This window comes from Peromyscus maniculatus, chromosome 12 (genome assembly GCF_049852395.1).
Source record: "Peromyscus maniculatus bairdii isolate BWxNUB_F1_BW_parent chromosome 12, HU_Pman_BW_mat_3.1, whole genome shotgun sequence".
Classification (NCBI taxonomy): domain Eukaryota; kingdom Metazoa; phylum Chordata; class Mammalia; order Rodentia; family Cricetidae; genus Peromyscus; species Peromyscus maniculatus.
Genome location: NC_134863.1, coordinates 69,613,797 through 69,640,549, shown reverse-complemented (window position 1 = coordinate 69,640,549; position 26,753 = coordinate 69,613,797). Strand labels below are relative to the sequence as shown.

The 26,753-nt window shown below is 36.6% G+C and overlaps 1 long non-coding RNA gene across 1 annotated transcript in view; it reads right to left on the bottom strand.

Annotated features, from left to right (window-relative positions):
• The window catches only part of LOC143268016 (uncharacterized), a 339,198-nt gene that overhangs the window by 165,855 nt on the left and 146,590 nt on the right, over positions 1-26,753 (bottom strand). The gene's annotated exons all lie outside the window — the stretch shown is intronic.

The window sequence follows — 26,753 nt, the reverse complement described above, 5'->3', positions numbered from 1 at the left end:
GGCAACAAAGAACATGACTTTATAAGGATTTCAAACTTTAAATTTTTGGAAAAGTTTCCTGGTAACAATTAACTCAATCCTATGTGCACAATAAAACTCAAGGCATGTTTACATTGATACTTTTTACAAAGTACATATTACCTCTTCCAGAAGATAGATTCTGTTGATTTCTAAATGATGCTCAAGATAAAGGTTTAAGGAGAATGACTGAGATAGTCATGATATTCTGGAAGATTTAGGTGTGGCCTGGCCCTATAGATAACACAGATCACTAAGATATTAACTACATCCACTTCTAGCCTTCTGGGCAGAAAACAGGTATACACCTCTTCCTTGAAGAGGACAACTCTGCATGTTTAACATTCTTGGTTTTTCTAGTGTTTATCTGTGAGTTCAATGACCTCAAGAACACTACATGGAATATTGTTCTGTGTTACATTTTATATCTGAGTCAATGCATTCTAAAAGTTGTCTATAGAATTAATTTACTGAAAATTATTATGTAATTAAAATGCAGCAAGCAACATTAACATTTTATCTTTTATAATTTTAAATATATAAAAATGAGTTATTCATATATTCCCAGTTGCTCATAACCTTACCAGCATTGGGGTATTATGTTTATAATAATATATTTAAAGCTATTTATACCACAGGTTTCCTGACTTTGCAATAGGTCTTACAAACATTCTTTTCATCCAAAACTTAGTTTATTTTGTCTAACTTAATTACATATGGTATTATTTGAAGCAAGTTTAAGAAACAGAAACTTTTAGTCTCTAATTTAAATTTACAAATTTTGAAAATGTTATGTTAATGAGCATTATGTTAGAAAGTGCTTGATGGCCAGAATTAGTCTCACACCCTGCTGCCTATTGAAAATGTCAAATAATTTTCATGACTCAGACGACACAGTAGTTCACTGCCTAACAAAGACTCCTAATTACTGCAACCTTATGACTTTCCGGAGCTAAAGATCATCTTTGGGTGTGTCAGTTAAACACAGTATTTTGAAAAATCAAATTACAGAAAAAGTGAAATTCTTCCTGGTAAAGGAGGCAGCACCATGTCAGGCTAACCTTCGTGTGTTTGCATTGGTATGTTTTGTTTCCTTCTGTTTCAATTTTCTCATGTTGCCTCGAAATGAAAAGGCGTGAGCGCATGAACTTCAAAAGAATGATTATTATATCAGTACTGAATTTCCACTCACATTATAAAGTGAAAATAAATGCTGTATAAATATAAAAAGCAAAACAACAGATCTGATCATATGTGAGGTTAACAATGACAAAGAAAAATAGAAATGAGATAGAAATGTGCTAAACAACTTGCCTGAAAATCACTTGCAAAATAGTCCAATTCAGCAATATGATTGCACTTTCTAGAAAGCAATCCTCCTTTCATAGACTTTATCCTCCATCATAAATGATGAAGAAAAATGAGAATAAAGGAAAATGCAGGTCAAGATTCAGCTGAAGAATTCATAAGCTCTGTATCGGCTATGGTAATATATCTCACTGGGAAACTGTGACCTCTCAGAAGTTAGTTGAAGAACTTGCCAACTAGTTGGAGCTGTTATTCAACATACAGTCATAAGGTAGTAGATCACAGAAGAGGCTATTTTTATTAATAAACTTTGTGCTAGTAGTGCCACAATTAGCTCCTGTTTGGTATTCATTCAGTATGGATTCTGTTTATTTAAATATTTATTACTGTATTAGAAGAAAACAGAGAAGTAAGTAGATAATGGCTTCATTTAGCCTTCATTAATGATTAATGAAGTTTGGCAAAAAGAGAGAGAGAGAAAATAAGAGAAAGAAAAAAGAACATTTTAGTTTAGCAAAAAATGAAGCAAAGCAAAACAAATTAAAAGAAGAAAAAGAAAAAATAAAAAAACCTTACTAGAATGTGGCCTTTTGTGAAGACTTAACTGGCCATAATTCTAATTCAAGGATTATAATCATTTATAATGTGATGTATAACTGAAGTATAAAATATATAGTATGAGTACATTGCTAAATATGTGTATATGTAAAGATGAATGTGATAGAGCCCCAGTGAAAATGAAGTAAGCCTCATAGCAAAGTGACCATTTCTTAATTCTTACTATTTCCAAAGCAGGAAAAATTGATGGAGAAACATAGTTGAGTTGATGGTGTGCTTACTTGGCATGCATGAGGCCCTGGGTTAAATCCTCAGTAGTGTGTAAACTGGATGCCATGAAGCTTGCCCACAATCCCAGCTTTACAAGGTAGAAGCAGGTGGACCCCAAGTTTAAGATAAATTTTTTGTACATCTTTGTGGCCAGCCTAGAAGACCATGAAAACTCTTCCAAAATACCAATATAAATAAATTAATTAATTAACCTCAATGCATAAGTAAATATCAAAAGAGGAGAGAATAGTTGACAAACAGTGTTTGCCCACATTTATAAGTATATTCTTTTGAAAATTATACTGGAATCAGGGGAAATTTTAAAAGGAGTGGATTTTCTGCCTCTGCAAATGAGAATTAAGATGTCAGGAAAATGCCAGGGAAGAGCTTCTCCTTTTATGTTTGATTGGGTTTGTTCTGGTTTTTCATGGGACACTTCACTTACACAGACACATCTCTCACTAGTTTTTCTACATCAACCAGACTCCACAACTGTGGGCACAGTCAACCTTGAACCTAACGGCCAGACACAAACAACACTTTGTCACTTGTTTTTAAGAAGCGTTCACTGCCTCTCCTTAGACTTTCAGTTGTCAACTCTAATGGAAGCAACTCTGGAACACCCGAATGTAGCCATCATAGTCCCACGTGGTAGACAAAGTTTTGTGCACCAAGAGACAAAGCCAGCATTTAAATTCCTTCTTTTTTTTTTTTTTTTTTTCTCCCCAGGTCTAGATTGTTGACTGGGAAGGAAATATAGAAAGATCTTCATAAAAATAGCCTAACTTGATATCTTTGTGATGATACCCCCTTCATGTTATAGTTTTATTTTCTGATATTTCCCTCCATGACTTATGGTTTTCCCCCTCTCAAATTTTCCCATCTAGGATTAAACTCCTGGGAAGATAGGAACCCAATACTTCTGCACCGATTTTCCCTTGACCAGCCCAAGATAAATCATCTTAAACAAAAAAAAGAACAGCGGGGACATATACCATGTATTCCTATCACAAGCTGTAACGGGTTCACACAAGTGCTAAGGATCTGATTAACAGGTAAAACCTTTTAAAGTAGAAGGAGAGCTGTTGTTGTATATGTAGAGTTTGTGGGCTTCACTGCTATCAGAGAGATGGCCGAGAAAAAGTAATGGTTGGAGACTTTTTTTTCTTCGAGACAGGGTTTCTCAGTGTAGCTTTGCTCCTTTCCTGGAACGCACTTGGTAGCCCAGGCTAGCCTCGAACTCAGAGAGATCTGCCTGGCTCTGCCTCCCAAGTACTGGGATTAAAGGCTTGCACCACCACCTCCCAGCAAAATTTTTATTGACAACATACATTGTCAGAAAGAATCTCAAGTTAGCCCACTGGAGGTTGGAAGTGGACTTTATTATGACAGCGCCCAACAGTTTGCAGTTAGTTTCAAATATATTCTTCTCTCGGTAGACATATGGAAGAATTTACTATAAATTAAACCATGGTTCTGACTATAAATGTAGCAGTTCTGATAAATCAAATCCATAATCGGCCTTGCCATGGTTTTTGTGCCAAGAGTGGGTCTCAGATAAGTATGTATTGGGGACTTGAAACCCAGAGTTGACAAAGAAAACTCAGCTTGTGACAATGAAGTCACAGGGAAAAATATACCCTTGGAGGAAAATGTCATAAGACACTGGAGGTGAGTTCTTTACAAAAGGATGCTTGATCATTTAAAAGTCTTGTGTGTGTTGTCCTTCACTGCATTGAGGTCATTAGTCAGGATCACTGATTTGAGTCCATGTAGTCCAGTGTGGTTCATAACACATAAGAAATAGACTGTTTGCCATATGCTGTACAAAACCCGGCAGGAAGTGTGAAAGGGAGGAATATTTTATGAGTGTCTTGGGAGACTAGGATAACAGAATTGTGAACACAAGTCTAGAATATAGAGAAAACATTGATACAGTCACTCTGTTGCCAAGGAGTCTATGTACTTCAAGGGAAATTATGCTTACTACTAGCATATGATCTTGAATGTCACATTGAAAGTTGACCATGGTGATACCAAGAACTGATGAAACTGATGGAATCATAATGGTAGAGTGTGGTGGGTACTGCTAATTGTTATCTTTGACATAACCAGAAATCACCTGGGAAGAAAATTTCAAATCTAGCACAACCTAGATCAGGTTGTGTTGTTGGCATGACTTTGGGGATTGTCTTGATCCCCTTGATTGATAAGGGAAGATCCAGCCCACTTTGGGGACCCCATTTCTTCAACAAGGGATCTAAGACTGTATTAAGATGGAAATAGTAGCTGAGCAACAAGAAAGCAAGAAAATAATGCAAGCTCATAAGCATGCAAGCATTCACTGCTCTCTTGACTGACTGTGCGTAAACACTTGAAGAGCTTGCTAATGAGGACAGGGATTCCGGATCTCTGGGGAAGTGTTCTCTCCTACTTCTCTGTCCCTAGCCTGAATAGCCATAAGATTTTCAAGGTCATGCAGTTCAGTTGCTGAGAGGAGCATCTAAAGGTCAGTTAGGCTTGTCATGGCTGTAGTGAAGCTCACATCAAGCTGCCTGGAAAAAACCCTGCTGTAATAAAGCCTCCTACAGTAGCCATTATGCTTTCAGCAGTAGCCAGAGTCATGAATTTGATGGACTGAGGGGAGTTTCATAGTGAAGCTCTGTCACCAAAGATGAAGATATTTCCTTGATATCTTCCTGTCCAATGCAGAAACTTTGTGAGCCCCTCGTGTGTGTGTGTGTGTGTGTGTGTGTGTGTGTGTGTGTGTGTGAATATTTTCATCTGTTTATACCAATTTCTAAGGGGAAATATTTGTGCAGGTGTGTTCACCTGCATAGAAAGGAGAGAATCCAACACTGGGGACATTCCTCATTCACTTTCCATCTCAGTTTTTGAGACAGAATTTCATAGAACCTATATGTCACCAATTTGGCTATCCTGGCCAGCCAGCGAGTTTCTGGAATCTACCTTGTCTATCAGACTCACAGAGAAAACTTTGAGAGATATCAGTAAAATGATCAAAGTACTCATATTCAAAACTTGATATTTTCCCTGAATAAAGTACATCCATAACTATTTATGTTAAGCATGTACCCTTTTACATAAAGACCTTTATTTTAACAACACTGACTTCCTATGGTTTAGTATCTTTAGGCAAGTGTGAGTGAGTTCTCCCCTGGCAGGAGGATACAGACTAGAGAGAATAGCACTAGGAGCAATATATGAAAGACACCAGTTGTCAAAGGATGGAAGCCTTTCCTTCTGTTCTGGGCTTCAGTTAACCAGTAGGGCATGAGGGAGATATATGCTCTATGAGGTATACAAATATGGAAAGGTGAGTCTTATAAAATGATGTATAAAAGGCAATGAACCTCACAGTCCAGCACTTTGGTGTGCATGCTTTTCCTTAGCTCTCTGGTACATTCCTGTTGTTGGGAATGTTTCCCTTTCTTACTGCACAGTCTCTGTTTCTGTTTATAAACATGCACTTCTTTCTCCTGGAACAGAACTGTGAAGCTTCTGCAGGTATGCCCTGCAAACTCCAATCCATATTTGTCACATTTCTACTCTATCTGTTTTAAAGTGAACAAAAGATTACATTTTTCATCACTACTATCTTCTGTTCAGGGTCCAGGTATTAACAGTCATAAAGAATTTTGTTAAAATAACAATTTAGGGCTAGAAAGAATACTCAGTACTTAAGTGCACATGCTGTTCTTGTAGTTCAGGCCCAATACTCACATCCTGGCTCATAGCCTTCTGTAATTCCAGTTCTAGGGCCCCCCATGCCCTCTCTGAACTCCTTGAGCATTGCATACATATGCTACATATAAATGCATTCAAAACTCTTGTGCACAAAACAAATATTCTTGAAAATAATTTTATTCCCCTTGAACTTAAGTGTTACTGTACACATAAGTAAACATTAATCCAATTCCAACATAAAGCAGACTGAACAATTTGCACTTATGTATTCAGGGATATGTATGTGTATGTCTATACATCTATGTATAAAACACACCTAATAAAAACAAAAGTCATGGTTTCGAAAGACATCAAGGAGGAATATATCAGAAGGTGTGGATGGAAGAAAGGAAATGGGGAGGAATCGATTGTTATAATCTCAAATATACAAGAAGTGATTTTTAAAAATCCTCTGTAGGCTCCTAGATTTTAAAACTCGTTGGCATTGTTTCAGGAGCACTGTAAATATGACTCAAGTCTGTTAATCTGAGCCACTCAGCTCCACATTGTAACTAGTACAAGACTTCTCTGAGAACAAGTAATACAATTGAAGAAGGATAAGAAGCTAGGGACAGAGTAGGGAAAGGGAAGGAAAGGTGAGCCCAGGTTAAGCCCCTTTCTACCTGAGAATCAAGAATTCCAGCACAGTTAACATCTGCTCTGACAGGGACAACACTGGGACCATATCCCTTCTCTATTAAAAAAAAATGTTAAAACAATGAATCATACTTGAGGTCTAAGCCGGTATGACCTTCAAGAAAAGCTATGATCCTTTCCCAGATCTTTTCTAGAAATCTCACAAATAAATATAACATTTTGTTTACAGTAAAAGCATCCTAACTTCCCTGAAGCCCTTGCGACCTTTGGTTTTACCTTCTCAGCTGTAATCTCATTCACTGCTGAGTCCCCTGATCTCATTTACTGAAAAGGGGAAAGATTTCTTAGCAATCCCTTGAGATGTAATTTCAGAAGCCACCAAACAAAGTATATATGGCTTCTTTAAAATCAACTGTAGCCCTCTTCCAAAGTCCAAACCCTTGCTCCCATGAATGCCTAATTCTTTCCCTGAGAGTCTTCCTTCTCATAAATGGGGTTGCTTAATATCTTATTAAAAAATGCTTATGCGTAAACTCTAACTGTGCTTCATCCTGCTGTAATATCTTTCTGTGATAAAACCAAAAGTCCACCTTGGACTAAGTGGAGATCTCTGAAAGGAACTCCTCGGGCTGTTGAGAGCAGTGTGGAGCACTGTCTCCTTCCTACCCCATCACCACTGGCATTATACTGAAAAAACAAGAAACTAGAATGAATAAATTTTGAAGTGCAAATTGACATCATGTCCACTAAGTTCCTTCTTATCAAATGTTTTCTTCATCTCCAAACACTAAATATCTAACATCTGTAAACAGAATACCAGTTATCAAAAGAGCTGTCCAAAATGGTTCTAAAAAGATCTGTGTTGGTTTTGGCATCAGAAGTCTCAATTCATGGGAGATGGTTTATCACATTACATCTTATATAAGACCTTAACTAAGCCAGACTGGGAATACAGCATGGGTATTGTACCTTTAAACAAAACATTGTAAATCTTCACTGTGTCATTCTGACATTATCTTGTTCCAGAATATTCACCTTCCTTAGAGATTAGTCAAAGTTCCGGGATAAAAAGGTTTTTGGTTGTTGCTGATCATATTGTTGGTTTTGTTTCTTTTTTTTTTCCCCCTTTCACATTACAACTTAATATTACTTGTCTTAGTTAGGGTTTCTATTGATGTGATGAAACACCATGACCAAAAAGCAAGCTGGCGAACAAAATGTTTATTGGTCTTGTACTTCCACATTGTAGTCCATCACTGAAGGAAGCCATATAGGAGCTCAATCAAGGCAAAAACCCGGAGAAAGGAGCTGATGCAGAGGCTATGGAGGGGTGCTGATTACTGGCTTGCTCCACATGGCTTGCTCAATCTGCTTTTTTATTGAATTCAGGGCCACCCTCCCAGTTTTGGCCCCAGCAACAATGGGTTGGGCCCTTTCTTGTAGTAGGACTTTGTTTTGGGACATCTAGCCCCCAAATAATGACACATAGATGTAGATGTAACCAATCGTATTATTAAAATAAGAAACACAGAGCCAAGGTAAAAGAGAAAAGCCGAGAGGTCAGAGCTCAGAGATAAAATCTTACCTCCTGCAGTGCTCCTAGCTTCCCCGAGAGAGGGAGGTACTTCCTGTGTCCCTGTTTAAATAATCTTTCTGTTCTGCCTTCTCATTGGTTGTAAACCCAACCACATGACTGCCTCATCACTGTCTGTAAGTACCGCCCTCCAGGTCTTAAAGGCGTATGTCTCCAATACTGGCTGTATCCCTGAACACACAGAAATCTACCTAGCTCTTCTAACCACCACGCTCTCACTATGGCTCTAATAGCTCTGACCCCAGGGCAACTTTATTTATTAACATAAAATTAAAATAACATTTCAGTACAAATAAAATATCACCACATTTCCCCTTTTCTATTTTAATAAAAAGAAAAAAGGCAAAAGGTTATAACTAACAAAAGAAAAACTATATACAAAAGTACAATAACTATATACAATATATACAAGTAACAAATACCTAAACGATGTCTAGTCCATTTGTATTTGACAAATCAGAGAAAATAATTCCCTTATCTATCCTATTTAATCTTCAACTAAAACTAACTAATCTTCAACTCCCTCAGAGACCCAAGAAGGAAATAATATTAGCTAACAAAAATAAAAACAGGAAGTGCACAAAAGCAACTTCCAAAAATTTTGTGAGTTGACAGAAACAGCCAGCTGCCTGGACAGTCACCTGAGGTTTCTCCACAGTGTTGGGGCATCATCTTCAGCCTATAGGCTTAGCGTATCTGACAGACTCATTTGTGAAGTAGGTTGTACACAAGGTCAACAGTTCAACCTCACACTGGTGAGAGCAGTCCATGTACCAGAAACACCTGAATTCCACTAGTGTCATGTCATGATTCAGGATTTTAAATTCTGGAAATTGTTGATGGTTTTTGAATTCAGCTGTCCATTCTTCTTGGCTGTGTATATATGGCTTCATCTAAGCATGCCCTTCTCCACATCCCTCTATTAAATGCCAGTCTACTATTGAGAGGCGTGAGCTTTCAGTTGCTGTTCCATTGCACAACAGAAGCCATCGGCCCACTGCCTGTTCAGCTGCCTTCAAAGAAAAGGGCACTGTACCTTTTCCAGATTGTGAAGGCCACTTCAGGGATGGTGCCATATTGTCCTGGCCTCAGAAGATGCCTTCTGATAAAGCCATAACCATACTTGTTTTGGCAGGAATCGGTAGTCCTTTGTTTCGTGTTCTGTCTGTCCATTTTGTCCTGTTGATTTGAGGATACTTTGTTGTCCAGTGGCTAACTTTTGCCACAATGAAAATTAACTCCATATGCAGTTTCTTCAATGCCCATATTTTCTCTGAAGTAGATTGGTACTGCCAGGAGCTGACATGTCTCAAAAAAGAAAAATTTCTAAGTTATTAAAATATTTTAAATGCCATATTCGTTAGATCTCTGAAGGGTTTGAAGATGACCTGTCTAAAATATATCTGCTCAATTTTTAAAACATATCTAATATGACTACAATTTCTATTGTAATGTCTAACTACTAACTTTCATTTCTTTATATCCTAATAGTTGGTAATAATGTAAAGTATTTAAAACTAGTAATTGTCTTTTTCTTTTCTTTCTTTCTTTTTTTTTTTTTTTTTTAAACAAGAACCTTAAATCTAATCTCCTTTGCTTAGCCTTTTTCCTAACCCTTGACAACAACTTGTAACCAACCCCCCTAAACAATTGAAAATTATCCCAGACCCAAAACCCATTAAAAGAACCAAAAAACCACCTGCCCCACACCACTTCTTTGGCAATGTGGGTGTCATATTCTTAAAATTGCTTCCTGCTGGGTATGGGTGAAGTTATCTTTATCCTGAAAGAAAAATTTAGGTTAATTGTCAAATTCTAGGAAAGGTAACTATATCCTTCATTATTATCCAGTCTGTGTATAAAGCCAAAGTTCAGGGTTTATCTCAAGTCCTTATTCAAGTAGTCTTTGAGACTGGATCATCTCAGCTAGTCATCTCAAAATTGTTCTGAGCACCTTGTAGTTCAAAGCTGATCTGTAGATGATGTTTGTCAGCTTAGTGATATTATTATTGTCCACGTGGAATTGTTGTTGTTGTTGTTGTTGTGGGGCCCCATCTTCTTTCCGGAGACTTCAGTTGATGTTAGGCCTGGCCGTGATTTCCTGCAGAAAACTGATAAGAGACTCGAACACAAAGACATATATATGCAGCTAACTGAAGCCTTTTTTCTAGAATTAGTTAGTACTCTATATGACCATTCCTATCTTAACAAAGTTTAAAATGTATATGTATCTATTAATCTTGTAAATTTTGATATAAAATTTATACTTTAAGAAAAGTTTAAAGAATCAGAATAGAATCAAAGAGTTGAGATTAGTAATAGAATAGTCCCTTAATTAATTTTGCTTTTGTCCTGTCCCATAGCAGAAAATGGCTCTTTTATTCTGTCATGATACAGGGAGTTTGTATTTTCATTTTAACAACATGCTTGAGTTTAAAGAAGGAGAGAGCCATTCTCCAACTCCAAAGTCAGCTTTAAATTTTAATTGAACTGGGACTATTAGAAAACCAATAGTGTTAAATCTTTAGAGAAAAGCAGAAACAAACATTTAAGAAGACATAAAATTTTTTAGATAATATATACCCATATGCCATATACTCCAATATACTCTGTTTCCTGGGATAGATGATTTGTCCCTTTTCTTCAGTTGTCTCATTTGTCTTGTGTCCTTCAGATTCCTTAACCTTCATTCTCCTAAAAGACAAAAACAAAAACCTTCCCCCAAGACTAATTTTGGGGATGTTCCTTTTTGGCAAGTTATTATCTGATTAAATGAAAAGACATGTGTTACAGGTACAAGTTAGTTTAAATTGGATGTTCATGCTGGTTGATGAACTATCACCTCCTCTAATTAAGAGGTTTCTCTTGTTCAAATCGAACCTTTATCAATTTTGATGGTACCCACAGCTTATCTTCTCCTATAGAAACAAAAGCAAAACCTCGTCCCCAACGTAATACATACCCTGGTTTCCATTCTGAGGTCAGCACATCCTTAAAGTATATAGGCTGATTTAATTCTGTAGTTTTTTCTATTACCCAATGTCTCTCTGCAGCTGTTGTTCCTTTCTCATTGGCATTCAGAAAATTCAAAGTTAGAAGAGCATTATGCAGTCTATTTCTGGGGGTTTTTGTTACTCCTTTCTGTTTATTTAGCATATCCTTTAGAGTTCTGTTTGACCTTTCTATAACTGCTTGACCTGTAGGATTATGTGGTATACCTGTAATATGCTTTATATTGTAATAAGCAAAAAACTGTTTCATTTTAACAGAGACATATGATGGAGCATTGTCAGTTTTGATTTGTGCAGGTATACCCATAATGGCCATAACTTCTAGCAAATGAGTGATTACAGAATCAGCTTTTTCAGAACTCAAAGCAGTTGCCCATTGAAATCCTGAATAAGTATCGATAGTGTGGTGTACATATTTCAGTTTTCCAAATTCTGCAAAGTGAAACACGTCCATCTGCCAGATTTCATTCCTCTGAGTACCCTTTGGGTTACATCCTGCTGGTAATGGTGTTTGATTATAGAAGGAACAAGTAGGACATTTCTTTACTATTTCTTTGGCTTGTTGCCAGGTTATGGGAAAATCCTTTTTTAAACCTTTACTATTGACATGATGTTTTTTATGAAATTCTGAGGCCTCCAGCACATTTCCTATCAATAATTTATCAATCTCATCATTGCCTTGTGCTAGAGGGCCTGGCAGACCAGTATGAGATCGGATGTGAGTTATATATAAAGGATGACTCCTTTTCCTGATTGTATCTTGTAATTGAATAAATAGTGAAGTTAATTCTGAAGCATCAGGGATAAATTCTGCAGTCTCAATATGTAATACCACTCTTTCAGCATACTGAGAGTCAGTTACTATGTTGAGAGGTTCTGAAAAATCCATTAATACCAACAGAATAGCATACAATTCTGATTTTTGCACTGAATTATAAGGACTTTGTACCACTTTACTTAAATTTTCTGATTTGTAACCTGCCTTTCCTTGTTTGTTGGCATCTGTATAAAATGTACGAACTCCAGATATGGGTTTTTGCCGTACAATTCGAGGCAAGATCCAATCAGCTCTCTTTATAAAATCAATTCTGTTGCTTTTGGGATATTTGCTGTTAATTTCTCCCAAAAAATTACTGCAAGCTCTTTGCCAAGGTTCACTTTCTGTCCATAATTTTTCAATGTCCTCCTTAGTTAAAGGTACGACAATTTCTGCTGGGTCTATTCCTGCTAATTGACGAAGTCTCAATTTTCCTTTCCAAATCAAGTCAGAGATTTTTTCCCCATAAGTTTTTAATTTTTTATTTGGTTTATTTGGTAAAAATATCCATTCCAATATAATATCTTCCCTCTGCATTAATATTCCAGTAGGGGAATGCCTAGAGGGTAAAATAACCAAAATGCAATCCAGCTTTGGATCAATACAATCCACGTGCCCTTCATGTACTTTCTTTTCTACCAAGGCCAATTCTTTCTCAGCTTCAGGTGATAATTCTCTTGGACTATTTAAGTCCTTGTCACCTTCTAAGGTTTTGAACAAATTAGTCAGTTCATCATTTTTTACCCCAACAATAGTTCGTAGATGAGAAATATCTCCAAATAATCTTTGAAAGTCATTAAGAGTCTGTAGTCTATCTCTCCTAATTTGCACCTTTTGGGGTCTAATTTTTTGTAGCTCTATTTTATATCCTAAATAATTAATAGAATCTCCTCTTTGTATTTTTTCAGGAGCAATTTGTAATCCCCAGCAAGGCAAAATTTTCTTTACTTCTTCAAACATTCTTTCTAAAGTATCTGCATTTGAGTCAGCTAGTAAAATATCATCCATATAATGATAAATTATAGATTTAGGAAATTTTTTACGTATCACTTCCAATGGCTGTTGTACAAAATATTGGCACAGAGTTGGGCTATTTAACATTCCCTGTGGGAGGACCCTCCATTGAAATCTTTTAACCGGTTGAGAATTATTATAAGTAGGCACTGTGAAAGCAAATCTTTCTTTGTCCTTTTCTTGTAAGGGTATTGAAAAGAAACAGTCTTTTAAATCAATAACTATGAGAGGCCATCCTTTTGGTAACAGAGTAGGCAAAGGAATTCCAGATTGTAGAGAGCCCATCGGCTGAATTACTTTGTTAATTGCTCTAAGGTCTGTTACCATTCTCCATTTACCAGATTTCTTTTTAATAACAAATACAGGAGAATTCCAAGGGCTGGTTGACTGTTCAATATGCTGAGCATTTAACTGTTCTTCTACCAGCTCTTCTAAAGCCTGGAGTTTCTCTGTTGTTAAAGGCCATTGCTGAACCCATACAGGCTTGTCTGTTAACCATTTTAAAGGTAGAGCTGTTGGTATTTTTGGAAGATTATCAGTTGTTGTGCCCTGTTCCTGTATAATATGGATGGCTGGTGACCACTCAAAATAATGCCTTCTAATATTTCTCTCAGAAACATGTGCTAGTTTATGATTTGTTTCTGAGATTGGAGGGATTTTAATCTGAGTATTCCATTGTTGCAACAAGTCTCGACCCCACAGGTTCATAGCTATGTTAGCGACATATGGTTTTAATTTTCCTCTCTGTCCTTCTGGACCTATACATTCCAGCCATCTTGCACTCTGTTTCACTCCAGATAATGTCCCAATTCCTAACAGTTGAACGTTTACCTCCTGAAGAGGCCAAGCTGGATGCCAAAATTCTGGTGCAATTATGGTAATGTCCGCACCTGTGTCTACCAGACCAGACAACAAAACACCATTTATTTTTATCGTTAATTTTGGTCTCTGTTCATTAATAGAAGTTTGCCAAAAAATTTTCTTTATGTTTTCTCCTGAATTTTCTATTCTCTCTTTTTCATCATCCTGACCAGCCTGATTTATTCCAATAGTCATTTGGTTATTTAATCGCTCAGAGCAGGGATTTCCTCTACAGCTGCAGGAAAGGTTTGAACTGGTTTTGCTATGGGGGCCTGCATGAGGCCCCTCCGGGAGTTTCCCGAAAACTGAGGCAAAGGATTACCCTGTCTGTCCTTTGTTGATCTACATTCGTTGGTCCAGTGTTTTCCCTTACCACACCTTCTGCATACTCCAGAAGGAAGGGGCATTCTGTTGCCATTGTTCCTTGAAGAAACATTGCTTCTAGGATTGACCTGTTTACAGTCCCTTTTAAAATGTCCTTGCTTTCCACACCCAAAACATCTAACACTCCTCAAACCTTTTGAAATTACTTCTCCTACCCACGTATCATGCTCATCAACCTCAACATTAATTGTTTCTCTAATCCAATCTTCCAAAGGTGCAGATCTTGCCCTTAACGGCCTGATTATTCTTTTGCATGCTGCATTCGCATTCTCAAATGCCAAAGCTTCAATTATTGCCTTACTAGCTTCTGATCCTGAGACCATTCTGTTTACTGCTGAAGCCAGTCTTTCTAAAAAATCTGTGAAAGATTCTTTAGGGCCTTGCATAACCTTTGTGAATGACTCATGTTTTTTTCCTGGTTCATCAACTCTGTCCCATGCATTCAAGGCTGCCATTCGACATAAAATTACGGTTTGAACATCATATAAACATTGTGTTTGTATTGAAGCATATTGGCCTTCTCCAATAAGCTGATCCTGACAAACTTGTATTCCTTTATCCCTCCATTGTGTTTCTACGTTTCTAGCTTCCTCCTTAAACCAAGTCAGAAATTGAATTCTCTGGCTGGGTTCCAGAACAGCTTGTGCAAGGTCCCGCCAGTCCTGTGGTATAATCCTATTATATGTTGACCAAGAGTTTAACATTTGCTTTACATATGGGGAATGCATGCCATAAGATACTATTGCCTCCTTAAACCTTTTAAAATCCATCAGTTCAATTGGAGCCCAGATATTTTGTGTAGCCATTTGATCAGGCATCTGCTGTACGGTTACAGGATAAATTAAGGATGACTGTGTGAAAACAGGCTTTCTTTCTGTAACCTTATGATCCAAACTTGAACCAACTTCACTGTTAAAATTAACAGGTTTTTCTAAAGCTGTTATCCTGGCACTTAAATCGACTATCTTTTTAAATAGTAAAATGAGAATAAGCATGGTGATTAACTGCATAATTCCCATAATACTAATCTTTTCATATAGTTGTTCCATTGTCAGACTGCCTAAAATTTCAAACAAAACCCAATTTTCTTCCAATGTACACAGGAAACCCATTTTTTTTAAATGTGGAAAAAATTTGTCTTTTAAATAGTTTCCTTTATGACTTACCAAATCTGCGTAGAACAGTAGAAATCCGAGCGAATTTCAAAACAGCCACCTAGAGTCCTAGGTGTAAATCCAGAGAGAGAGAGAGAGAGAGAGAGAGAGAGAGAGAGAGACAGAGACAGAGAGACAGAGAGACAGAGAGAAAGCAAGAGAGAAAGCAAAAGCGAAAGCGAAAGTGAAAGTGAAAGTGAAAGTGAAAGCGAAGGGGTAGCCGGCTAAAGCTTAAAGCCAGCCACTTGTTCCCTCTGAGCCGAGTCAAGGCTTGGCTTTACAGCCAGGGGCCCTGTTTAGCAGGGCAGGCCTGAGCTGTTTGTAGCACTGGCTTTAAGCAAGCAGCTCACAGTCCGGCCTGAGCCCAAGCAGACCTGGGCTGGGGCTAGGGAGCCGGCTGCTCCGGCTAGGGAGCCGGCCCCAAGCAGTTTTTAATGGATTCTTGTCACGTTGGGCGCCAGATGTAGATGTAACCAATCGTATTATTAAAATAAGAAACACAGAGCCAAGGTAAAAGAGAAAAGCCGAGAGGTCAGAGCTCAGAGATAAAATCTTACCTCCTGCAGTGCTCCTAGCTTCCCCGAGAGAGGGAGGTACTTCCTGTGTCCCTGTTTAAATAATCTTTCTGTTCTGCCTTCTCATTGGTTGTAAACCCAACCACATGACTGCCTCATCACTGTCTGTAAGTACCGCCCTCCAGGTCTTAAAGGCGTATGTCTCCAATACTGGCTGTATCCCTGAACACACAGAAATCTACCTAGCTCTTCTAACCACCACGCTCTCACTATGGCTCTAATAGCTCTGACCCCAGGGCAACTTTATTTATTAACATAAAATTAAAATAACATTTCAGTACAAATAAAATATCACCACACATAGACTTTATTATTATTATTATTATTTGGGATTTTTGAGACAGGGTTTCTCTATGTAGTTTAGGTGCCTGTCCTGGATCTTACTATGTAGACCAGCCTGGCCTCAAACTCACAGGGATCCACCTGACTCTGCTTCCTGAGTGCTGGGATTAAAGCCACCACCACCCAGCTAACTTAATAGTTATGACAGCTTGGCCTTAGCTTAGACTTGTTCGCAGCTAGCTTACCTAGCTTACCTTAAATTAACCTTTTCTATTAATGTGTGTTCTGTCACATGGTTTTTTACCCCCTCCTTCATTCTGTATGTCTGACTTCCTCTCTTGCACACCTAGAAATGTCTTCAGTGCTCTCTCCCCAGAAGCCCTGTCTACCTCTTCTGCCATCTATATTGACCATTCAGGTCTTTATTAGACTATCCAGAAAGCACCGTTCACACAATGTGATCAAGTATCCAGCAACATTCCCCCCCCCTTTTGTCTAAATAAAAAGAAAGGGTTTAACTCTAACACAGTAAAACTGTGTACAATAAGAACAAATATCAAGTCAGAATTACTTTCACATTGTCCAGTCCAATAGTTTTTGGCAAATTCAGAGAAAATATTCTATTACCTATTCTGTCTTGATGAATCCAACATCTTATACCTAAACCACTTTCTATCATAACTTGTATTGCCAACCAAAAAATATCTTTTTAGCTCTTGATACATTTTCTTAGATAAACAACTTAAGCTTTTATGTCTCTTAACCATATATACTTTACACCTCTTTTGTGAGCATCTTTCTGAATTTGATAATGAAGTGGCTAAATTTACCATAATGAAACCAAACTCCCTATGGAGGTTCTTCAATGCCCACCATACTTTTTGGAAATAAATTGGGGCTACCAGGAGCAGATGTGTCTCACTGTCATGAAAAACCTTATGTTTAACCATGTGGCTTGGTACCTTTTCTCAGTTCTGCCTTGTCATCCTGCTTCCTCTGTGTCTGGCTGGTGAGTCCTGGCTCAGACTTCCTCTTCCCAGGATTCTCCTCACCTGCTTACCCCACTTATACTTCCTGCCTAGCCACTGGCCAATCAGCATTTTATTTATCAGTCAATCAAAGCAACACATATTCACAACATACAGAATGATATCCCATAGCATCAAGCCCACCTGAAAAATCTCAGTCCTGTGATCAACTCCATGTCCAGAAATATGTTTTTTTGTTTGTTTGTTTTTAACTTTCTCAGTCCCTATGTGGATATACAAACTACATGTTGTATGCCAAACGCAATATTTCTTTTGAGACAGCCAACCCATAAATAATGACACAGAGATATTATTAATTATAAAAACTTGGGAGGCTTGTTCCCAACTAGCTATTATAACTTAAATTAACCTGTTCCTATTAATCCACATTCTGCATGGGCTTTATACCTCTCCTTCATTCTGTATGTCCAATTTCCTCAGTACCTTGCTAACATCTCTCCTGTGCTGAGTCTTACCTCTAGTTCCTCTCTCTCCCTGAAAGTCCCATCTGTTCTTTTCAACCTAACTATTGGCCATTCAGCTCTTTATTAAACTAACCGGAAAGCACTTTCACACAGTGTAATCAAATGTCCCTCAACACTTCCCCATTAACCACCAATTAAGAAAAGCCCTCCAAGCTGTCCCTTAGCCCGTTCTTATAGAGGAATCTTCTCAACCAAAGGTTCCTCCTCTCAGATGACTATAGTTTGTGTCAAGTTGATATAATTCTAGCAAGCATATTACTGAATTTTGTATTTAGGTATAAGTGGCATATTGGGTCCAGCAAGGAAGGCTATGCCTAGAACATCATGAAAGCTCTGAGAACATCATGCAAGCTACATGTTCACTCACTTATGTACTAAAAAGGTATTGTAGTAGGAAATAACTTATATCTATCAGAAGATTAATGTAAGGCACTATTAAGTTTTATGCTAACTTCTCAGTTGAGGTTCACAAGCCAAATATGAATGGGTGAGTGACAGCTCCTTCTACTAATTGCTACAGATTTAATTACTCTGGTTTCTATACATATTGGATTAGTTTATTTACATGGTGAAAGACATTTTCAGAGCAATGGCAAGGGTATAAATATATAACATCCGGTAAAATTTGTCATTTATTGTAATATAGTCCAAAACATACTAAATAGCAACAACAATAATAATAAATCTGCACATTACTAATCACACATGTTTTTTTCTAAAAAGAGGGTAGTAATTATGACTGTAAATAATTAAGTATATTTATAATGTAAGATAATAGAAAAAATTATCTGAAGGTTCCCAGAATTGCTACACCAAGTAATGGTTTAAAAAAATTAATCTTTTGACCCATATCTGTACAATTTATATATATATATATATATATATATATATATATATATATATATATATATATATATTTTTTTTTTTTGATTTTTCAAGACAGGGTTTCTGTGTGGAGCTTTGCACCTTTCCTGGGACTCTCTTGGTAGCCCAGGCTAGCCTCGAACTCACAGAGATCCGCCTGCCTCTGCCTCCCAAATGCTGGGATTAAAGGTGTGTGCCACCACCACCCGGCCCAATTTATATATTTCAAAGCTACTTATTATTAAAACAAATTATATTTTAAATAGCTTACAATGAATTGGGTTTTACTGTAGCAATTTTCTGTTTTTATTTTTGTCCCTCCTTCCTGCCTTTCCTCCTCATTTGATTGTTCTTGATGTTAAGCTCAGGGTTCCAATCACAATAGAGTGAGCCTCTTTAGATATTATACACATAAGAAGCATTTAGAGACATTATTATGAATAGTTCTGTAGCTAGAGTTTTTCTGCCTGGCCCACGGTAAGAACAAATCTCTCTCAACCACTAGTCCCACATCTGCTCAAACCCAACCAAGTAAACACACAGAGACTTATATTACTTATAAGCTGTATGGCCATAGCAGGCTCCTTGCTATTTAGTTCTTATATCTTAAATGAACCCATTTCTATTAATCTATAAGTTGCCACATGGCTCTTGGCTTACCGGTATATTAACATGTTGCTTCTCATCATGGCTGCTGGCAGCATCTCTCTGACTCAGCCTTCCTATTCCCACGATTCTCTTCTCTCCTTGTCCTGCCTATACTTCCTGTCTGGCTACTGGCCAATTAGTATTTTATTTATTAACCAATCAGAGCAACACATTTAACATACAGAACATTCCACAGCACTTCCACTTTTCTTTTTTTCAAAAAGGAAGTTTTTAACTTTCACATGGTAAAATTACAGATAACAAAACAATTATCAAGCAAGAATTACAGTTACAGTATCTAGTCTATTTATAATATGTAGTCTATTTGTATTTGGCAAAATTAAAAAAGATATCCTATATTTGTGAGTTTAAGGTTTCATATCTAACTTATCTTTTATCATAACCAAGGAAATCTTAACTATCTAGTCTTCAATTACATCAAAGACCTCAGAAGTATGTAATATTACCTGAGAGATGGGAGAAGGATACAAGCAACTTTCGGGAGTCTTGCAAGAGTAGACAGAGACAGCTGGCAGCCTGGACAGTCACCCTAATGTTCCTTTGTAAAGTTGGAGCATCTGTCTTCAGCCCACAGGCTTAGATTCTCTCTGTCACCTCTCTCTGTGTCCTGTATAACGTCTGGCAGTTTCTTCTGTGAAGCAAGAACCCGAAGGACAATTTTACCAAGCAAAGTTCAGTGGTCACCTTCCTATGGGTCCTGCATGTCCAGTTGATCAAACAGTCCAGGCAAAAACAGTTTCTTGCCAAAATGGCTATTTTTGCCAAGGTGAAAATAAACTCCATATAGAGTGTCTTTGATGCCCATCCTCCTCTCTGAAGTAAGTCGGTGTTGCTGGGAGCAGACATGTCTCACTGTTCAGAAAGTCTAAATTTTTAAAACATTTTAAATGCCATATTCTGTATGTCTTTGAAGTGTTTGAAGATTACCTACCTAATTGAATTATATCTATGTATACCTAGAAAACAACATGAATATAAGTTTGACTATCATATAAGACTAATTATTAATCTGTATTTCTTAATTATTCATTACAATCTAAATGAGTTACATAAACATAATACCTTAAATGAGAATAGAAATATATATACATTGTAACAGAATTAAGTTTAAACTTATATCAATAAACTAAAATCCATAATAATGTAAAACATTTTAAACAAGTTACTCTTTAAAAGTAGATTCAATAATCTACCCTTTCATCCTGTCATATCTATATCATAGTTCAGAAAATTTAAAAAAGTAACAATTGCAAGACAGTCTTGGGGAAAAAGCAGGCTTCTCATCAAAGAGAAAGGGCATTACAAATTTTGTACCCACTTGTGTGACATAACTTTGAAGTTCTGATAGTGTTAGGTGTCTGTCATTGTCAGAATTCAGTTTGATTTTTCCCCTGATAAAGCTTCAGTTAAAGAGCAGTAATATAATAACTTAATATCCTAGAACAGAACTGTGATTTCTGAAACAGAAAATTAACTACCATTTGTAAGATAACTCTTGCTTCACTACAAGTTTAATGATGAGCATCTGATCATGAAATATCCAGTTGGTATGCAATTATTTTGAGTTTTCATTAAGTGAGTAATATTAGAGTCACTGCTGAAAAGGTTAAGCATACTTTGATAGAATACATTATCTATTGAAGGAGATTGTCTGAGATTTGGGACGGAGCAGTCTGGGAGACTTAAGAAATATGAGTAAGGGGCACTAGACATCATGTGCCTACCTCACAGCTATAGAATTATAGAAATTTCCCACAGTTGATAAAGATAGATACATTTCAAGTACCAAGATAAGTTATCATTTTGTGTTTATAATAACTGGAAATTAAAAACAACAACAACAAACATACAATCTAACTCTATGTTTGATGCCTCGTACCAGGTAGTTGTGGCTACTCTGATAGGTGGAGATGGAATCCTAAAGAATATATAAATCTTTTGTCAAGCATTTTAATAGGACAAGACTTGAAGGAAATGATAGGATAGACTAATTAGAAAGATTCCATGAAAATACAGTCCATTCATCAATTATCCTCATGTATCTATATCACATCATGTGTAGGAGGCTGACAGATGTAGTTTAATAAAGAAACTGGATCTCTGATATCTAAGGTAAATACACAACAAACAGCATCTTAGCCATCAATAGTCACTTGGAAATATTGGTATACACTCTTAACGTTCCTGAGCCTGATATTTCTAGTTATTTCCAGCATTAATAGTTACAAGGTGAGTTTCTTAGTAAAGAAAAAAGGAAAGCAAAGAATAAGCTGTCAGTTGTATAATTTTCTTCCTAAGTAATAAAAATATTATAGTTTGGCTATGAAATGCCCTCTACGCACTCATGCACTGTGATGCATAGGCACCAACTCATAGCACTGCTTTGGATGATTGTAGGAACTTCAAGGAGCAGAGTCTCACTGGGGAAATGGTTCACTAAGGGTGGAATTTGAGGTTCCGTGTCTCTGCTCTCTTTCCTTTTACATCTCTCCTTCCTAGATTTTCAAGATGTGAGGAGGAGTCTCATTCTCCTGCAGGGACAGCCATCAGCAATTCCTGCTAGATCCCATTGCCACAATGAGGTTGGGATGTACTTTAATCTATGAAAATAATGAAATCCTTCCTGCCTTGAGCTGCTGACTGCTAATTATTTGCTCATAAAAAATAGCGAAGTATATTATACAAATAGTTAAATACAAAAATACAGACAATTGGATAACCACAATATAAGAACTATTTAAACTGTCTTTTCAGCTACATGTTGTGTTTGTAATAATGGTATGACTGTAAATCAATGTCGTAAATGGACATTTATTAATCATGTCCACATTATAAAATAAACTTCTTTCAAATCAAACAATGAACTTCTAAATTTTGGAAGTTTCTTCCTACTTAAAAAGTTAAATATTACAATATTTTTGGCCTAAAAAGAAGTATTACAATAAAATTAGACAGAAACGTGAATACCAGACATTTCTATTATATATACTTTTTATGTGAAGACTATACTAATAATACTTCTTTATTTAAAAGTCAAATAAAATGCATTTGACTAGCAGAAAGGCAGGCAAGGATTTACATATACTATATGCTATAAATTGTATAGCAGTGATATAAATATTTTTAAACAAATTTTACTCCAAAATGTTTTATAATGTCAACATTGTTTTTCTCTGATTATATGTAAATTTGTTTCGCGTTTGAATCATGTAGCAAGCTAACTATTAAATAGAAAACTAATCATTAAATAGAAAACCAATCATTAAATAGTCATATGAATGCAAATGCTTATTTAAAATTCTATTCAAACTATGCTTTAAGAAGAATATTAAAAAACATCCCTGAACATTTTTAATATGTAAATGAATGTTCTCTCCATAAAGCCTACACAAAACTATTGAGGAGTTCGCTTCAATTGCTATTAATGCACCAGCAGTGAATGTGTGTAAGCTGTTTGGGGAGCATCTTCTTGCAACAATAAATACCTGTTTTACACTTATATTTCCTGAGATGAACTCCAGAAGGCTTTACAAAGATTATTTCCTTAATCCATTCAGCACTCATGTGTTATCTATGTGATGATAATTCTTATTCCACTTTGTACAACAATTGTGCCAAAGTTACCTCATGGGACTGGAATTCAGGCCAGTAAATGTCCAATTAGCATTCTGGCCTAAACCAGAATAGGAAGACAAAGACAGGAGATCTCAATAGCAAGCTGTTTTGTGATGTTAGCCATATGACAAGCTCTGACTTGATTGAGAGACCCTGTCTCAATTAATAAGTAGTATGATTACAGTGGAATGATCACCAATGTCCATGGTTGGCCTTTACGTTTACTTGTACCACATACTCCCATACACACAAGAATGTTGAGTAGCACATATGCATGCTCAACATATAAAATGGGAAAATAAATTTCAATCTATATACCAGGTGGTTATGTTCACATTGCTAATATGAAGTTCATGGTTGTATCATATATTCATTTAGACTAAAAAAAAATCACAAAATAAACAAGATTTAGAAATTAAGATTGACTAAATATGTGTGAAACTGCAAAAAACTATGACTGAGAAACACATAAAGGATGGGTTCAGAGATTTAACACTAATGGTAAAATTATTTTAATGGGGAGGCCTCTATAAAATAAACTTGTCCTGTTTGCTGAAGTTATCAGGGAGATGTATGTAGAAATTACCATTTGATCTTAAGATAAAAAAAAGTGAACCAATATCACAAAACCTTAAAATACAACATTGACCAACCACCAACTAAACCTTCATATTATTGACAGGGAAAAAAAGAAAGAAACCTTGTGCTATTTGACCAGGGTGTAGGCAGAACTCTAAGGAAACCAAAAATGTTTACTACAATAACCTAAGTATTTACAGAGACAAGCAAAGACTTTGGAGCTTCAATCTTGATTGATACAGTAACCTTGGAAAGAAGAGACAAGCATGGAATTGTCTAGTGCCTGAAAACTTTCAAAAAGTGGGCTGTGGTACAGAAATAGACTCTCAAAGAAGAAGCAAAGAAAAGACAGAAAGAAAGACAGAAAAGACATAAAAAAGAAGAAAAAATGAAATAAAAATTCAAATCAAAGGCTTGGAAAAGTTGATGATGAGAACCTTGAGGATCTTCAAACAAAGTCTCCCAAAGGAACCAGAAAACAAGATGATAGCAGCACAAAAAACACGTAAATAAATGTGTTAGACTCACAACCATGATCATCAACTATGAGTTATGAATTCTTGAAAATGTTAAAATATTAGAGAAAAAAACTTTGAAGCTTTATTGCCCCATTTAGACCTCTACAATTGACATAAGGATACAAAACATTGTGAAAAAGTCTTTAGGAATATTCCCTCTCTAACCATCCCAAGTCACAAAATGTTCCTTCTTGGTTGTAATAAATGTTTATTGATTTTCCTTTAAATCTGCTAAATATACAAAGCAGTTTAAAAATAAAAGTAATAGTACATTCGAAAAAGTGTCTTCATCATTAATCCTCTTTCCTGAAATAAATGTTATCAGAAAAACTGCATTTAAATACAAATAAACTCTAATTCTAGCTTTTACAAATTAAATGACTAAAATTTTTAAAGGTATGGATTTGTCATAACTTTAGAGCATATTTCTTATATTCACTAGGTTTAGTTATTGTCCTACAACCAGCTTACCACAGGATTCATGCACCCATGTATTTGCTTGCTTCCCACCTTGGAAATAAGATATCTATTGGATTATCTAGTAGTGATAGTCAATTAACCCAAAGGCTATCATAATGCAAAGTCTACTGCAAACAAATTGGTGCCATACCTGATAAGTTTTTTGCACCCTGATAGGACTCTGTGCCAGCACAGCAATCCAAATCAGACCAAATTAGGAAAAAGCCTGGTTTAATGGGTAAAGCGTTCCCTGGCCCTGCAGAGAGGATACTGGGATAAGAGACCAGAAGAACCACGGGTCTGTTTTCTGGGATGCAGTTTATATACCCTGTGGCAGTGGTCTTAAGCCTCTCTGGGGGAAGAGTTGTGTTTGGCAGGCTTTGAAGGGGCGGGTTTAAGGAAAGAAAGAGATGGGGGAAGGGAGTTGAGGTGGATCTTCCACCACAACACTCCAGACTCTTGGGGTATAGGGATGCCAGGGTGCCAGGGGTTGAGGTGGAGCTCCCACCCAAACAATACCTAACCTAGTTGGTGAGTAAATGACAGAAACTGAAGTCAATGATCCTACAGATAGAGGCAGCACTGTGTACTGACGTAGAGTGCTTTAAGCATCACTAAACCCTAGAAGCGGTTTTCCTTTTTGACCCAAGGAGCTTAAGAAATAGTTAAACTTGTGTAATGTGGGAAAAGATGAACACATCTCACATCAGTGATTATTCTTCCACTTAAGTCACAGGGAGAGGTGAGAGACAGGTAGATATAGAAACACGGCGCAGAAGAACCCAACTACAGCAAAAATCACAGGCACCTCGAAGGTGAGAGGAACCAGGTAAAGATAATTTGATAAACTGATGCTGATGGTAAAGGGTTGTGAAGTGACTTCAGAATAAGGAGCTCCTCTGGTGCACTCTTAAATTTATCTCAACATTTTTGTTTCACTTGCTGGGAATCTAGCAGTTCTCATTATTGAAGATAAAAGAAAACCCCCTTTGTGTTTTTGACAGAGAGAGGGAACAAAAGCAACTTCTGTATGAAATATATCCTAAATTCTGCCAATCCTGAAGACATAGTCTCCACACAAAAGACTTAGCAAAAGTCTTCTCAGAATCTGGAGAATGGGCACCAGTTACTTCTGACCCCACTGTATTCCTTTGTTTCCAAGGTGAAACCAAACAAACTAAGTAAGACACATATTAAAGGTGATAAAGCAGAAACCTGAGGTCTCTAGAATATGTTAGAGTGAAGAATCCCCATTAAGAACACTGTAGTGTAAATATTGTACAACTGAAGTAGATGTGAGGTATGAAGATTTTATCTACTTAGATGTTCCTAGGCATACACAAAGAAATTAAATCAGACACAAATAGACAATTAAAAACAACTCGTCTCAGTACACGTGACCTCCGAATTCAAGAACACAACCTGACAGAGCCATGTTAACATCAATCCTTCACCCCAGGCTGATTTTCTTCACTTCCTAATGTCCAATAAATCCAAGCTGATTCTCAAATAAAAGTTTCAAATGTTTGACTGGACAGATGACTCAGTAGTCAAGATCAATGCCTGTTCTTCTGAAAGACCAGAGTTTGTCCTTGCACCAACATAAGGGCTCCCTTCTGATTGTAAATCCAGATCCAGAGGGTTTTATTCTTTGACCTGCAAGGACATGAGGCAAGCAAGTGGTACAGATATGCATTCAAACAAAACACTCATGCATGAAATAATTTTTGTTTTGTTTTTTTTTTTTTTTCAGGACAGGCTTTCTCAGTGTAGCCCTGGCTGTCCTGGAACTAGTGCTGGAAACCAGGCTGTCCTTGAATTCACAGAGATCTGCCTACCTCTGCCTCCTGAGTGCTGGGATTAAAGGTATATACCACCACTGTTCAGCACAAAATAAATTTTTAATTAGGACACACACATATTTAATTATTAATTAGTACATAGAGTATTAATACATGAGAGTATTAATATATAGAGTAAAAACACAACTAACAGATGGAAGAGAAATTCAAAATAGACAGCCTCACAAATAGAGTGTAGAATTACTGTTAAATTAACATGAGCACAATTAATACATCAAATGCTGTAATAGATACATGGCACAACATACAAAAGCAAGTGACAAAATAGTTTATAAACTCAAATAATCAAAAGGAAAACCAGAATTATTTTTAAATTTAAAGGCACTAATGTAAAATGAAATATGCCCTGAATGGGTTCAATAGACTGAAGCATAAATGAGCAATCCTTGAGCACAAATATATGTCAATAGAAATATTGTTCAATTGATATACAAGAAAGAAAAATGTTGAAAAAAAGGCCACAACACTGTTTATATTTAAAAAG